We start from the raw sequence: 17,191 nt of genomic DNA, 5'->3' as shown, positions 1-17,191 counted from the left end.
CTGTGGGAATCCTCCTTCTTCCTTCTTCTCTTTTCTTCCTCTATCCTTTTTCATCTTTCCTAGTGCTCTGTCTTTCTTTCTTCTTTCTTTTTCTGCTATTTCCTCCCCTATCTCTATTTCAAAATTTGATAGTGATACTTTTATTTACTGCTTTGATGATAAGTTTTACCTACTCAGTTTCTGTATTATATACTACGTTGCCTTTACTTTTTTATGCGCTTATTTTGTTTACATCTTATTTTTTAGCCCCTGACTGAGTATTTATCTTGATTCAATTGTATCACTTTTGTTGTATTTTGTTCCTTATTTTCTATGACACTTCTTTATAAATAAAATACTTTGAAATAAAAAAAAAGAAATGGCTGGTTTATTGTTTTCCAAAACAAGGGAATTATCCTTTAATTCTGCAGCCTGTGATGAATTGTCCCGGATCTTATCTTGCATCTCTCTTTTCTTTTTATCTAGGGCAGATTTAAATGTAGCTCTCAATCGTCTGATTTGACCCTATCTCTCGGTGTTTCCAGTAAGGCTTTCCTCAGTTTTCTATTGTCTTGGGAACTATCCTTGTCAAACCATCCCACCTTTTATTTCCTTTACTTGTAAGGAGGGACTCTTAATTTCTCCGAGATTTATGCTATTATTTTACAAAAGGTTATCATAATACACAGCAATGGGATATTCAGATCCGTGCAAATGTTAAAATCACTCGGGTTTTCTGCCATTATTTCCTCTGTAATGTCACTATCATCTTGTTCACCCATTTTAAGCTAATGCCTTTCCTCCCCAGCGTTTTAATTTAGTTCATAATTTGAGAGCCATTAGATCTCAAAATCTTTATATTGAGGGCCACTGTCAAAATGAAGTGATCACTGAAAACACTTGGGGTAATGTCAAAAGAATCTATTAATCGATGGCCTTTTTCGGTCACCAAAATATGGTCAATGAAGGAGCTTCTGCCATTCCCATAATACGTTGGCCCTTTAGGATGTTCTAGCAATTCCAGCCTATATATTTAAAAATAATTTCCTTTATTGCCTCTCCATATAGGTTGTTCGAGAAATGCGTCATTACTTCCCCATTAGTTTTTATATAGCCACTGCCTTTAGATCCCCTCCAACTACATTGGCTCATAATAAATTCCTCTAGCCATATTAATATATCTTTGTACTTAATATATATGTAAATGGTTACATTTCCCCACTAAAATCCATAAGTACATTAACTTTAGTTTTTCTCAAAAACATTATTATAAACGTTAATTAGAACCAGATTGAACTTTTTATCCATTTGCAGGTGAAGGAATTGAAAGTAGACAAAAGACATAGAGGACCTTAGCTATTTTAGTGGTGTGGCTGTGGGTATTAAGAAGAACAGACATCACTTAGCTCGCCCTCCCTCTAAGGGGGTTCTCAGGGTTATAAGCAAAGTAAAACCCTCCACATGAAAGTCGTCTACTGCCCATGTCTCTTGCAGGCAGACTATGTGAGTTTGACTAATAGTCTCCAACCACTCAGGGTTCGTTAGTTTATTTTTTACTCCTGCAACATTCCAAGTCTTACTTACAAAATTAGTGCTTTCATTTTTTGTATAAATCAGAGTAACACGGTCTTGAGTCTGTAATTCACAATCTACATGGAGTATGTCAATCGGGTTAGTACACTTCCTCCCCTGCCTGCCCGGTTGTCAATCCTGTATGTTGTAGGTCGAGAGGGGTGAAAACCTATTTTGTAGTCGAAATTATTATCAAAAGTCCAATATTTGGTTTTATTTGATGTTGAGTAATGTTTTGGCTCTCTTATAACTCTACTAGTGCGGGAGTGCTAGCCTTAGCAAAAAATAATTCTGGCCTACAAAAGAAGCCACGGGGTTCAGCTAAAATGTTCCCTCTTACATCATTAGGGTGTAACCTACAACCCAGACACAAGAGTAATGTTTTCCCATCTTGGGGGATCAAACATTCACAACAATACATTCACCTACATCCATTTACCTAGAATGGCTTATCCAACCGACCCATCTGACCATTAGTATTTCTTGGGAAAGACAATTTGTACTCCAAAACTGTTTAGCCAGCCAAAGTATTACCTTATTTTTGAGCTCAGTCCATGTTTCTGCTGCACGGGGCATTAATTTAGGTACATTTCTCAATATATTTACATATGGCTTGGCTTCCGGTTAAAGGGGGAAGGTCGTATTTATATATGTTTCTTGACTTATTAGGGGGTACTTTCACTTAGGACCGGGAGTGAGTAGGTAGGAGCAACATATGATGATGAGGTTACTGGTGAATTTGTTTGTATCACTTTCTTTGTAGTAGGGGTCCTCAATTTGTGTCTTGGCTTGAGCTAGTATTTCTTTTACAGCTATCTCAAGTTTGGATATTCCCTATTTAATAGCCTCCAGTTCCTTCTTTAGGAAATCCTCTAGTGTTATAAATCTACTGTGTAACGTCTTTAATGACCAGCCTGTTGCTTTAGTGGGTTTTGGCATGTTTCTTCATTTATGGCCCTGGGTGCCTTACAGATGGCCTTCAAGATGGCAGTATCTCCATTCCCCCCTCTAATTGTCTTCACCTTTTTAAGTTAGTGGCTGGCGGATTTGTCAAGTGACAGCATTTCTTTAGTGGGGGTCAGGATATCTCACTTATCGGAAAGTCTGCACTAATCAAAACGAGATCATTAGAGACACATGCATAGCTTTATCCATTACAATATGACGGGCAGATTTTTTAGTAGCCAGTCTCTTCTCTGCATTAGTGATTCAATTATTCAGTAGGTTCATAGTATTGGGTAAGTAATTGGTAATCAAAATTCTCAGTTTGGGTAAAACCCAGATAAACAAATGAAAGGGTTAAAACATTTGTTTATCTGGGTGTTACCCTAACTGAGAATTTTGATTGGAACACCCAGATTGCTAAGTCCACACTTAAGCTATCTCAGCTTGCTGGGGGTATAAGCAAAGTTTTTAGGGAGTCAACTTTTAGGCCGGTGTCCCCAGCTCTGGAAATATATTGCCGCCAGGCTAGAATGGCAGCAACTTATGGGGCTGAACTTTGGGGACATAAGCAGATAACGAACCTCAAAAAGATAGAGCAGTCCTTTGTGAGAAACTTAGTTGGGTTACCGTCTAGCACACCTTGATCCCTCTTAGACTTGATCTTGGCATGGTCCCAATAGACAAGATTATAAGTGCAAGGCCAATCATGTACTGGAAGAGGTTGTGGTCAGTCCCTGAACTGGCCGTTTATAGAGCGGAATTTTCTGAGATTTTACCTCTCCTTATATACAAAAAGATCCCTTGGCTCCAGCACATTCGTGCTGTTAGTACCTGGTTAGGCCTTTTTGAACTGTGGGAAACCCCTGAGACTTATCGCCTAGGGATATCAAAGAATGAACTTCTTTCTCATATACGTATGCAGAACGTTCAGATGCTATCGAGCTCCGCAACATTGGGTAGGTTGACATCTGAGTTCCTCCTAGTCAAATCTGAATCCAAAACTGAGGAATTCTTGGATTCAATTGAACCCCCGCTTGCTCGAAAGCTATATCTCCAGCTAAGATATCATACTCTACCTATTAGGTCTTTTACATCTAAATGGCTAAAAACTAATAACGAAGTTTGCCCTGCATGTAATTATAAAAATGAGAATGTAATTCATGTATTGTTTCTCTGCCCTGCGTATTCTGCAATTAGAAAATGTTGGCTGATTCCTATTTGCAAGAATTTGGGATTTTTGCATTTCACACAGGCCTGCAGGATACTGACCTATGATACATATCCTCCCATTGTGTTTGCGGTTTCACGTTATTTATTCAGCATGTTGCGTAGGAGACAAACCTTTTTAACTTAACTGTTGTACCTATTACTTTTATTCTTGCATCTTGATAACTTGTAGTTGAATTCTTTTTTTAACATGTTATGACTATTTATTGTTTTATTGTTCGTGCTGATGTATTGTATGTGCACTTTTATGGTCAGTTGACCGAAATAAAGTTATCAATGAGTAATTGGTAATAGCTTTGGTAGATGCTACTGGTTTTGAAATTCCCTTCCCAGTTGCCTGGGCTAAATTACGTTTTTCCATACTCTATACCTTACTTGCCTCAAATGAAAAATAAAAACACAGACCTGCCCGTTCTTGTGTGTTATCTCTTCATGCTTAGTCCAGTACAGGGTTCAGTGAAGTCCCAGTAGAGGAGCATTAAAGGAGGGGGGCCCAGCTTAGTCTTGTCCCTCCACGGATGGGTGCAGACGGACCGTGGCTGGGCACACCCACCCACGTCCCATACTGCCTGATTCAGTTGCATTCCAGGAGGATCCTCCCTCCAGTGCAGCAGCAAAGGTGAACAGTCAAAATATCGAATTTTATATATCGATATGGCAAAATATTGAGTTTAAAATATCGAGTGGACATAATATCGACTGTCAAAAATATAGTGGTGCAGAATATCGAAATGTAGGTAAGAAATATTGTTTGTCATAATATCGAAGTTAGTAATATCGACAGTCATAATAAAGTTGTAAAAAATAAATTGGGGGTGTTTTAAGTGTTAGTATATGTGTTAAATGTATGTGTTATTTTTGTAATGTATGATTGCATTTTTTTAAAGTAATGAATTTTATGTAAATTAATTTTTGTGTAATTTACTTCTGTAGCAGGTTGTGGGTTTATAGGGGAATAGGGTGGGAAGTAATTTAAATATAATATATGTTTTAAGAATTATTTAGAATTAATTAATTATATGTTAATTACTTTTTGGGTAATTTAATTCTGTAGAGGGATGTGGGGGTTGTGGGGGTTGTTATAGGGGAATAGGGTGGGAAGTAATTTAATTGTAATTAATTAATTCATTATTTTATTCATTAATACTTTAGTATTTAATCATTTATATTGTTAATTAAGTTAATTAATTAATTAAAATTATAAATTGATTAGTAATAAATAATAATTAATTGGTAATCATGTTAATTGTGTTATTTTGTATTAATCAGTAATTAATTAGATATTCATTATTAATGATTAATTTATAAATATGTTAATTGTATGCTTTTTTTAGATGTGGGTTGAGGGTTGATAGGGGAGTAGGATAGGGAGTAATTTAGTTTTAATGTAATTTTTATTATTTTGTTGTATTAGCTTTATTAAAATTAATTTTATTGTGTTGATTGTGTGAATTAATTTAAACGTGAGGGTTATTAATTTTATTGTTAATTGTTTTTAGTTAATTAATTAATTAATTGTTAATTAATTGTGTTAGTTTATCAATTTTTTTATAATGTTGTAGGTGATGTTTATAAGGGAAAATGGAGAGAGGTAAATTAATTTAGAAAAAAAATTCCTTGTAAAATTATATTTTAAATTATGTTTTTTACATTTTATAATTCAAAATATTAATAATTTGGTAATATTATTAAGTTAATATATATAATTAAAAATGCATGTTTGTTTTTTACAGTACATTTATTATTTGTTAATTTGTATATTTTTTAATTATTTTTAAGTATGTTTTTCTTAATTATATTTATAATTTATTTAATTTTATATTACTTTTAAGACATTTAAAAAAGTCAATATTTCAGCAAACTATTTTATTTACAACTATATTAAGTATTCAATATTTTTGTACTTACCTGTTGGTAGATAAGAATTCGATATTCTGTCACTCGATATTTTCTCATTGATATTCTGGCAGCTCGATATTCTGCTCCTCGATATTCTGTCAGTGATCCAGCAGCAATATAACTGAGGAACCGAGTCCCGCTCAAGCACAGCAGGAAGAGTCAGCAGTGAAGGGCCTCAGGTAGGCAGTGAAACCCCAACAACTTCAGCTTCAGACCCTGGAAGAGCAGTCATCATGGCTCACGCTCCAGCTCTTCTCATCTGTGCTTACTCAGATGTAATAGTACTTCCGTCCATACGGCTGCCAGTACAGGGGACAAGCTAACATAGGATTAACTGCTGTTGACTCTCTGCAGCGGGACGGCCAGGTGATGCTGGGAAGCCATGAGGCTGGCAGCAAGAGCCAAGGCGGAGGTCGAGTTGTGTGGTGATCCCTCACAGACCTTGGCTTGAGGGCAAGAGAGTTGCCCAATGCCTGCCAACCCCTGGAGGAGTAGCCCCCTATCCTGGGACAGATAAACCCTACCCCCTGAGACCGCAAGGCCTGAGCAACAACAGCTTTGTGGCCCAAGACGGGGCCCAGCCAAGTGGCCCACAACGAGGCGTGAATGAGTGAAGCAGCGAGGGAGCAGCCATGCAGCGAATACCACCAGCCGATGCCCTGTGTGCCTGCAGGAACTTAACATGTCAGTTCAAATAGGATCAAGGTCCACAACAATTATGCGAGCTCACAGTTGATATTTGGAGCTGCCTGGGCTTGTACTACAAGTGTGGCTGCCATGTCCTGGATGATGTCATCAGTGATGTCATTTGAGATGTCATCATTGATGTCACTGATCATGTCATGAGTGATGTAATATATGAGTTCATAAGCAGTGCATCACTGATGACATCTCAAAAGACATCACTGATGAGACTATCCAGTGAGTGTAAGTATTTTGTAAGAGTTCATGATTGTTAAATATATATACAAATGTACTACATACGTTAACGTAGTATACTACCTGTACTACTAATGAGTGTAACTACTTTTAATGTATATCATGTGAGTGGCTGCGTGAATTTATGTATTCTTTTGCATATGGGTGTTTGAGTGGCTGTATGGGTGTATAAGTGGGTGTGTGAATAGCTGTGTACTTGAGTGAGATGCTTTGTGAGTGGCTGTATTGAGTGAGTGGGTGTATAAGTAGCCATATGGGTGGTTAAGTGACAGTGTATGTGGCTCCTTTAGTGGGTAAGTGGGTGTGTAGTGGCTGTATGAGTAAGTGACTGGGTGGATAAGTGGCTGAGGAAGTGGCTGTTTGAGTAGGTGTTCCATTAATTGACTTTGTGAATGAGTCACTGTATTGGCTAGTGAGTGCCTGAGTGTATAGATGTGGGAAAGGGTATGCAAGTGGTTAATAATATAAAAATAATAATAAATCATTTATAAAGCGCCTGGCTACACAGAGAACAGTGTGTCCCCGCGCTAACTGCTGATAGAGGCAGCTATTGAAAAGCACAGGGGGGATTTACACGATGGGAAACAAAAACGTTTTGAGTTTTCCCCTGAATCTTAGTTCGGATGGTTCCATCCGCAGATGAAGCGGAAGTGCATTCCAGTGTTTGGAGGCTAGGTACCTAAAAGAGCGGCCGCCCATTATGGCCCTATGAATGCGGGGAGGTTTAAACAGCATCGCCCCTGATGATCTTAGATTCCGAGTGGGGCGATGTATAGTAAGTAGATTCTTTAGATAGTCAGGGCCTTTGTCCTGAGCAATGCGATGCGCATAGCAGAGGGTTTTAAATTTAATCCTCTCCCTAACCGGGAGCCAGTGGAGTTTGGCCAAGGCGGTCTTTCCAGAGGCTCTCCGTGGGAGTCCAAGCACAACGCGTGCAGCGGCATTCTGCACGCACTGGAGTTGGTGCAGACCCTTTTGACTTAGCCCAATCAACAGGGCATTCCCATAATCAAGATGGGGGATCACCAGTGCGTGGACAATTGTTTTTCTAGCTCCAGTGGGAAGGAGGTCTAGAACCTTTCGTAGTATCCTTAGAGTGCCAAAGCACCTTCCCGTTACCTTGCTGATATGGGCCTTGCAGGAAAGATCCGAGTCCAGCATAACACCGAGGTTTCTTACCGCCTCCACAGGAATAGGAGGGTTCCCCAATTCAGTAGGCCACCACAGGCGGGACCAAGCTGATGCCGCTCTCCCGACCACCAGTAATTCTGTCTTTTCGCCATTTAGACGCAGGCAGTTGTTGTTCATACATACTGCTACTGCTTACATACAGTTGGAAAAATTGATGGCGTCTTCTTTACGGTCGGGAGTGAGCTTAAACACCAGCTGGGTGTCGTCGGCATAGCTAACAATGCCCACCCCAAAAGCCTCCACAATGTGAGCCAGGGGTTCCATATAGATGTTGAACAAAGTAGGGCTCAGGCTCGAGCCCTGAGGAACCCCATGGCTCACATCCCGCAGGGAAGAACTAAAGGGTGGGCAGTGTATCTGGAACCTTCTATTGGTCAAGAAGCAGTGCAGCCAAGCAAGCGCTGATCCAGTCACCCCCATGTCCAAGAGATGAGACAGCAGCGTTGAGTGCAGCACGGTGTCAAACGCTGCACTAAGGTCTAATAAGACCAACGCTGCTGTCTCACCCTCATCCACTATCTGCCTGAGACGCTCAGTGGAATACAGAACAGCCGACTCGGTAGAGTAGCCGGTTCTGAATCCCGATTGTGAGGGGTGGAGGAGGGCTTCCTCCTCCAAATATTCCATGAGCTGTCTATTTGCGATCTTTTCTACAATTTTAGCGCAGAAGGGGAGAAGGGATATGGGGCGGAGATTTTGGAGTTGGGGGATAGGAATATTGGGCTTCTTTTTTAGTGGGATAACCTGGGCAGTTTTCCACGCCTCAGGTACATAACATTCCTGATTAGACAATGTCACCATATTACTTATATGGTCAATTAGTAGACTCTCCATAACTCCTCTGCACTGTGCCGGTGGGCACGCATCGCAGGGAGAGCCAGATTGTATACTGTTAATAATCCCTAACAGTTCATGTTTTTCGGGTGTTTTGAAGCATGCAAGGTGGGATTTCTGTGTGGGGATAGATCTTGTATCTCCACATTTACTTAAGAGGTCATTACTCTCTATAAAGGTGGCATGAATTTTATCAACCTTGTCTACAAAGAAATCAGCTACAAGGTCACACATCTCAGTAGAGTAAGTGTCTTGGGCTTCGAGCCTAGATGGCACCGTGAGTTCTTTGTAGATGCTGAATAGTTCTCTCGTGGGGTTATCTGCTAGCTCAATTCTACTTTTAAAGTGGATACTTTTCTCCAATCTCACCAATTTCTGGAATTTTTTTAGCTCCGTTTTGTAGCATAGTTTAAGTTCAGGGGCATAGGTCTTCCTCCATCTCCGCTCTATAGTTTTACATTGAGCTTTGGACACTCTAAGTTTTTCTGAAAACCACGGGGCAGTTCTTGATTGCCTCACTGGTGGTTTGGACGTCCAAAGTGCAACCTTGTCTAATGCGTTTAACATCCAATTCTCATAGCTAGTCCATGCCTCCTGTAAAGTGTTACCTGGGGGTGCTCTGATAAGGCTGTTTTAAACAGTTCCGGAGTGAACTTTTTCCAAACTCTACGCTTTTGTAATGAGGGTTTTATGGATATGTTTCCTGGGGATTCATCTTCCATTTCAAATGGAACGATGCTATGATCCGACCAGATCAACGGGACCGGAGGTAGAACCTTAATGCCTTCCCAATTGGAAAAAATGGGGTCCAGGAGATGGCCCAGCTGATGTGTGGGGGCTGTTGAGAGCAAACTGACCCCCACGGAATTCAGTGCTTCAGCCACCATTTGTGCCTCTCTACAATCTTTGTCTTCAAAGTGAAGATTTAAATCTCCTAGGATAAGAAACCTTTTGTATCTAATTGCTGATTGAGTTATGAAATCTATCAGTTGGTCTCCAAACTGAGCAGCGCCCCCTGGTGGGCGGTATATCAGTAGTCCGCTGACCACGTTTTTGGGGCCAATTTTTATGGTAAAGAAGCCACTTTCACTGTTAAGTAGGGTAGTTTTAAGTAAAGTGCACTCAAGTTCTGATTTATAGATTAATGCTAGTCCTCCTCCTCGCTGTTTTTGTCTATCAAGTCTAAGTAGACTATAACTAGGAGGTACAGCTTCAAGGACATCTGGGGAAGATGTTTCTTCCAGCCATGTCTCAGTAAGAAACATGGCGTCCAGGTCTCTGTCAACCAGTAGGTCACGTATCTCGACTCTGTGTTTGTTCATGGACCTGCAATTCAGTAGTATCATCTTTAACTTGGCTTCTTCCCTCACCTCCTTTGTAACTAATGGCAAGATCTGAGCACATGTCTTGCAATAGGGGGGTAAAGCCTCAGCCCGTAGGGTATGTAAACAGCTGTTTTCAGATGTCTGGTATAATGACAATAGCTCCGATTTTGTATAACATAATCGGCGAGTGAACATACCCTGAGAATCAGCAGGCTCAGAAGACCCAGGGGGTCCTGCCCCGCGCCCTGGTCGATCGCGGTTGTGTGAGTGAGTGTCTCAGAGCTTGTATGGGTGAGTGTGTGGCAGTGTTGAGAGACTGATTGAGTGAATGGGTGTGTGATTTTGTAGGGAAATAAGTTGGTATGTAAGTAGCTGTAGGGGTGAGTATGTGGTTATGTGACTGGTTGTATAGGTGAGTAACTGGTTGTGTAAGGGGCTGGATGGGTGAGTGAATGGTTGTGTGAGTGGCTCTATAGAAGAATGAGTAGGAGTGGGAGTACTGGTATATGTCTGTGAATGGGAATGTCAGTGGTTGCTCGGGTGTGTGAGTGGGCGTACAAGAGGTTGTATGGGGGTGTGAGTAGATGTATAAGTTGTTCTGTGGATGATGTAATCAGTGATGTAATTTGAGATATCATTAGTGATGTCATGAGTGATGTCACTGACCATGTCAGGAGTGATGTAAAATGTGAGGTCATAAGCAGTGCATTGAGGGGGGTGTAAGTTATAGTTAGCTCAGTTAATTATAACTGTCAAAGTTTTGTTGAGTAAAATCTGACCCTAAATATAACGTGCCTATAACCTTTGTTTTTTTTAATGAATTTCTAAGGTTTTTTAATTCTATTTCCTAATTATAACGTCCCTTTAACCTTTGTTTTTTTCAGTGAATTTTAATGTTTTTTTAACTAGTAGTCGGGTTTGCAGAACGGTGAAGAAAGGGGTCTGGGGGTCCGACCTGCTCTCAGAAATCCCCTAGTGTAGGACTTTCAGGAGGTACCGGGCGGGCTTCTTGGCCCTCAAGGTTCCTCAGGAGTAAAGTAGACTTCATGCCCAACCAGGAGTGCACCATGAACCACCTTTGCAGAGTGGTGGAGAAGGGGTGCTTGGCCTTTGAAGACCTCTTAGCAATCCTGCTATGTGGGACTTACTGGAAATAACAGGAGGAGTAGTTGGCCCCAAAGGACGTTCTTGGGAGCCAACTAACCCTCCTGTTACCTCCAGTACGTCCCATAGAGCTGGAATGCTGAGACCTGGTAGGAGGTCACGCCCCCTTTCTAAAGCACTCTGCGAAAGCACCTCCTGGTGCACTACTAGCAGGGGGATGAAGTCCCCATTTGCTATTGAGGCTCCTTGGGGCCAACTACCCCTCCTTTTACCTCAAGCAAGTCCCACACAGTGGATTTTCTGAGAGGTTTTCAGTGGCACTCCCCCGTCATCTACCACTCTGCAAATACACCTTCTCATGCACTACTAGTTGGTTGCTGAAGTCCCCTTGGACCTTGATGGTCCTTTGGGGCCAAGTAGCCATCCTGTTACCTCCAGCAAGACCCACATAGCTGGATTGTAGAGAGGTCATATGAGGCCATGCCCCCTTTCTCCACCACTCTGCAAACGCACCTCTTGGTGCACTGCTGCTTGGGAGAAGAAGTCCACTTTAGTCTTGAGGCCTTCTGGAGGCAAGAGGACCTCATCCGCCCACCAGCAGTAATGTCATCAGTGATGTTACTGACCATGTCATGAGCGATGTAATATGTGTGGATATAAGCAGTGCATTGTGGGGACTCGAGTTATAGTTAACCTTGCTAATTATAACTGCTGAATTTCCCTTGTTTTGTACGAATACAACCTGAGACTAACTATAACATCAGTAACCCACAGTTTTTTTCAGTTGATTTCAATTTTTTTTATTCCATTTCCTAACTATAACGTCCCTGTAGCCTTTGTTTTTTTTGTACTGTACTGAGTTAGAACTGTGGTACAACACAAGAGGGCCTAGTTGAGTACTGCAGATCCAGCTGCTGAACCCCCCTATTCCCACAATCATAAATATTTTTTTAAAGTTTTTTATCTAAGGGAGGGACCCTTTGGATACCCCTAAGGTTCAAGGTTTACACACTTTTCTTTTTTGTGCTCTTTTTCAAAAGGAAATCAAGACTTTGGGACTGAATACCTGATTATTGTAATGGCAACTACAACATTTTATGCAATATGCTGCCAGAAAATCAGATCATTTTGGTAGAGTGAGCTCTTCTCTGGATCCGTTGTACTGAAATGGCCAAGGGGAATCAAAGCTCCTACAGCAAATCAGAAGCAGTGAATTTTTAATTGTTAGTACTGTGATTTTCCCACAGTACCCAACAGTCCAAAAATCTCCAACTTTTTATGAAGGTTGACTTGTTCTTGCTTAACTTTGAGTCCCTCTTCCACTCTAATATATCAAAAACTGCCTGAATGAATTTACACCTAATATGAAACAGCATGCTATCAGAGTAAAGTTCTAACATTGTGCCAACTTTGTTGTAATTTCGTTCAGCCATTTGTCTATACTTGAGAGCCAACTTTCTAATAGGAACTAAAAATGTAAATCACACTTTTACTTGATCTACACTTGATGGATCAACACAATATTTTCCATAGAAGAACCAAAGTGGGGGAACCTTTTTTGGTAGTGTTTTGTGCTGGTTTATAAAATGATGCCAAAGTTAGCATGAACACTGCTGAGCTAATGTACAAAATCCACAACTGCCCACATTGCAAAAAACTTGTCTGTGTTCAGTGAAAAAATGGGATGTGTCCATCTTGGATTTTGGGTCCTTACCTGTTGCAGACACTAGGCCAACCCACACAAGTGAGGTACCATTTTTATTGAGAGGTAATGACAGTGGTAGATGGTAGGAAATGTGTGGCTCCTTGCAGATTACAAATCTTTCTATTACAGGAATGTGAGTACAATGTGTTTTTGTTAGTCAAAGTTTGAGGTTTACAAGGGCGTCTGGATAAGAAGTGATGGTAAGAACTTTGCAAGTCTTTCCAAACCTGGATTCATCTGAGTGTCAAATTCTGAAAAAAAATCAGTATTGCTAGGTTTTCCAAGGTGCTGGCTGAGGTAGGACCCAAAATTCACAACTACTAAATTTTTAAAAAAAGGTCAGTTTTCGGTGGCACAAATGTGATGTGTCTATGTTGCATTTTGGGGCCTTTCCTGTCACCGGCATGCCCACACAAGGAGGTAGCATGTTTATTAGAGACTTGGGGTAAGGCAAGATGGTAGAAAATGTATGGCTCCTCACAGATTCCAGTAAGGTTCATCACAGAATTGCCAGGAAAATGTTTTTTTGGTATAAGTTTGAGATTTGCAATGGCATTTGAGTAAGAAAATCTGTGGAGAGCCATGCATGCCACCCCACCCTGGATTACTGCGGGATTCTGGTTTTCAAAAATTCTCCAGGTTTGCTGACTTTCCCTAGGTGCTGGCTAAGCTCAGGCCCAAAATGCACAGCTACCGCATTGCAAAAAAAAGAGTCAGTTTTCAGTGGAAAAATGTGGTGTCCATGGTACGTTCTGAGGCCTTTCCTGTAGCGGGCAATAGACCAACTAAAGAAAATTAGGTACAATTGTTTTCAAGAGACTTGGAGAAATGCTAGGTGATGAGAAATACATGGTTCCTTGCAGATTTCAGAACTTTCCATAAGAGAAATGTGAGGAAAATCAGTTTTTGTCAAAGTTTTAGGTCTGCAAGGTCTTCTGGGTAAGAAAACCTGTTGAGAGCAATGCCGGTCACCCCACCTTGGATTCACCTGGGTATCTAGTTTCCAAAAATGTGCATTTTTTGCTAGGTAAGTGCAGAATGAGCTTTTGGCCAAAATCCACTGTTAGATGCATAGCATTAAAGGATCTGTTTTCAGTGGAAAAATGGGTTGTGTCCTAGTTGCATTGGTGGACTTTCATGATGTGAAAATTAGGCCTTGCCACACATGTGAAGAGCCATTTATTGGGAGACTTAAGGGAATGCTGGTTGGTAGGAACATTGTGGCGCCGCACAGAGTTGAGAAGTTTGTTTTTAGATACATTTTGAGGTATACAAAGGCTTCTGGGTAAGAGACCCTGGCGCAAGCCACACAGGTCACCCCACTCTGGGATCCCCTTGGTCTCTAGTTTTTTAAAAATGTGCAAGGATGCTAGGTTTCCCTAACTGCTGAAAGAGGTAGGGCTCAAACTCCACTGCCGCCCATTTTGCAAAAAAAGGGTCAGTTTTCAGTGGAAAAATGTAATGTGTCCATGTTGCTTTTTAGATCGTTTCTGTTGCGGGCACGGGCCCTAACAACACAGGTGAGGTACAATTTTTTTAGGAAGGCATAGAACAGTGAAACATTTGTTATTACCAGTTGGATTTCACTTCATTTGAGCCTTTCAAATGCAAGTCAGTGGGTAAAAAATTTGATATTTTGAAAAATGCCCTCTGAATAACATGATGGTATGCTACCCACAATTTCAGAGATGTACACATAACCACTGCTCCTAAACTCAGCATCTGATGAACATTTCAGAAATAGATAGGTTTCCATGATTTCGTTTTTTCACTCTTTATATTTTACCATATATATTGCTCTATACCTGGTATACAATGAAACCCGATTGTAGGGAGCAGCTGAGTTGTTGACTTGGGTTCTTGAAAAACATATACCCCCACATGCATCAATGTTCGTTTTTGCGATTCGGTATTTGCGATAATTAGGGAATCGCAAATACCGAATCGCAAAAAGCTATGCATCAATTTTGTCGCATTTTTTTTTGCGAATCGGTACAAATCGAATTTTTTACCGATTTGCAGGAAAATGCGAATTCTTATTTGCGAATTCGCAGATTGCAAATTCGCCAATTGCGAATTAACGCACATGATGCATCTCATTCCAATCACAGCCTGCAAACTCTGCAACCAATTAGACCCACCTGAGGCCCAGTTTGAACTGCTGGAGAGGCTTTTGTCAGTTTGAACTCAGTCTGCTGGAGCAGTAAGAGGCTCTCTGTGTGTTTTGTGCATTTTGAAATGGCAGACAATATTTTAGAGGAGCCTCATGGCAGGAAAAGGAAAGTAAAATTTAGTGAGCAGGAGCTTGAGATTCTGATTGAAGAGGTGACTGCGCACAATGATCAACTTTTTGGAAAGCTGTCCCTGAAAGTTCCCGAGGGGCTAAAAAGGAAAATTTGGCTTGGAATACAAGCCAAAGTTAAATCAGTTGGTGTTGCGCACAGAGACATCAACAACCTTCAAAAGCGATGGTATGACATGCGGAGTCGTGCCAAAGAGAAAATTGCGACAAGCACCAAGTCTGCAAAGAAAACTGGCGGCGGGACTCCCAGGGACAGACCAAACACCCCTCTGGAGGACCTGGTGGAAGGAACCCTTTCCACTGAAGCAGTCATTGGAGTTATAGACATTGATACTTCAGATCAACCTGGACCATCTCAAGGTAAGAAAATGCAATTTTTTAAAAAGTATATGTTGTTAGTATGACACACATGTTCTGGTATTGTATACAGTGCTGCAGTTGTGCTTTTTACAGAATGTCAGTTATCTTATGTTTACTTCAATGCTAAAAGCAGTGCATCATGGGAGTAGTAGTTTTCTTAACAAAAACCTGACAGAAATGCTTTTTTCTGAATCTTTAAAAACATAACCCATACATGATTTATTTCTAGAAAAGTATTATGCTTCACACAAGAGTATGTTTATGAAAGGTTTTTATTTAAAATGACAACACATGTGCTACACTTTAGAAATTTACAAAAAAATCAACTCTTTTCAATCTTAGATGCAGAAGTGGACACTGACTTCATTGAGTACGCTGAGTCATTCACTCAGAATCTACTGAACTCTGCTGGAATGAATTCAGGATCAGCTTCACCCACAGTGCAGCCTACAACTTCACAGCGCAGAGTGCGTCATATTCAAGAGTCTGATAGTGATGAGGATACTAATGTCACAGTTGAAGTTCAAAACCTGTCAGAAACCCCAGCTCCTGTTCAAAGTCAATTAAGCAGGCGACAGAGGATCCAGCCATTTGTGAGGCGGAGGGCACGTCCTTCAATGCGCAGAACAGCCACAGATGGAGACACAAGTGCCAGTACAGTTGAACTCAAGCTGCTCAAAGTTCAACGTCTGCAGGGAAAAGGCCTAAGGGTGATAAAGGGTAAATGTAATCAGGTCACTCAGGACATCAGTGCCATTAGCAGTAGTCTCTCTCACATGACCAAGGTATTTGAAAAAGCACATTCTATGTCTTCAGACAAACTGGACCGCATGGCAGTTGCCTTGGAAGCAATGTGCACCACAATGCAGCCCCAGCACATTGCAAATGCTAAAAGATGTATTAGGTCACTGTTCAGTAATCAGGCTTGTTGTAGGTCAATGAATATGATGTTCCGCACCAATGCCCAGATCATTAAACCAATCCTGGACATGCAGAAGGATGTCTCACAGTGCTGTGGGGACATATCCAGAGGAATGAATGCACTTGAAACCATTGCAAATGACATGCAAATTTGTAATTCTAAAAAATTGTGCAGAAGGGTCTCTTGTTGACGTTAATGCAAGCAATATTGCTGAAGGAAGGCGGGCAAAAATGTACAATTAATGTACGTTAGAAGGTGGATTCTTTTTTGTTAAAGGGCCTAAGAAACGTCAGACTGTAAATGACAATTTTTAAATGTATTCATTGTTATATTTATTTTTTTGATACCGATTTACTACATTTTTTTAAACTATTTATTTTTAGATATTTTATTTTTAAAATTACATTATACATTACATTACAAGATATACTTTCTCAGAATGAATTGCTTTAGCTTAAATACTTTGCAAATAGGCAATAGACTTTTAAGTACAGTAGTTACAGTTGTTGCAATGGGTAGCACAATTTCAAGCACAATGCAACATTGAGCTCAATGAGGATTTCTAGTTAAATGCAATTAGTTAGTTTATGGATTACTTTTCTAACCACAAGACTGGATCCTAGACTCAGTCCTGTGACATCTCCTGTAACAATGCTGGTTGGTAGGAACATTGTGGCGCCGCACAGAGTTGAGAAGTTTGTTTTTAGATACATTTTGAGGTATACAAAGGCTTCTGGGTAAGAGACCCTGGCGCAAGCCACACAGGTCACCCCACTCTGGGATCCCCTTGGTCTCTAGTTTTTTAAAAATGTGCAAGGATGCTAGGTTTCCCTAACTGCTGAAAGAGGTAGGGCTCAAAATCCACTGCTGCCCATTTTGCAAAAAAA

This window comes from Lissotriton helveticus, chromosome 1_1 (genome assembly GCF_964261635.1).
Source record: "Lissotriton helveticus chromosome 1_1, aLisHel1.1, whole genome shotgun sequence".
Lineage (NCBI taxonomy): Eukaryota > Metazoa > Chordata > Amphibia > Caudata > Salamandridae > Lissotriton > Lissotriton helveticus.
Note: the sequence above shows the minus strand (reverse complement) of the source record.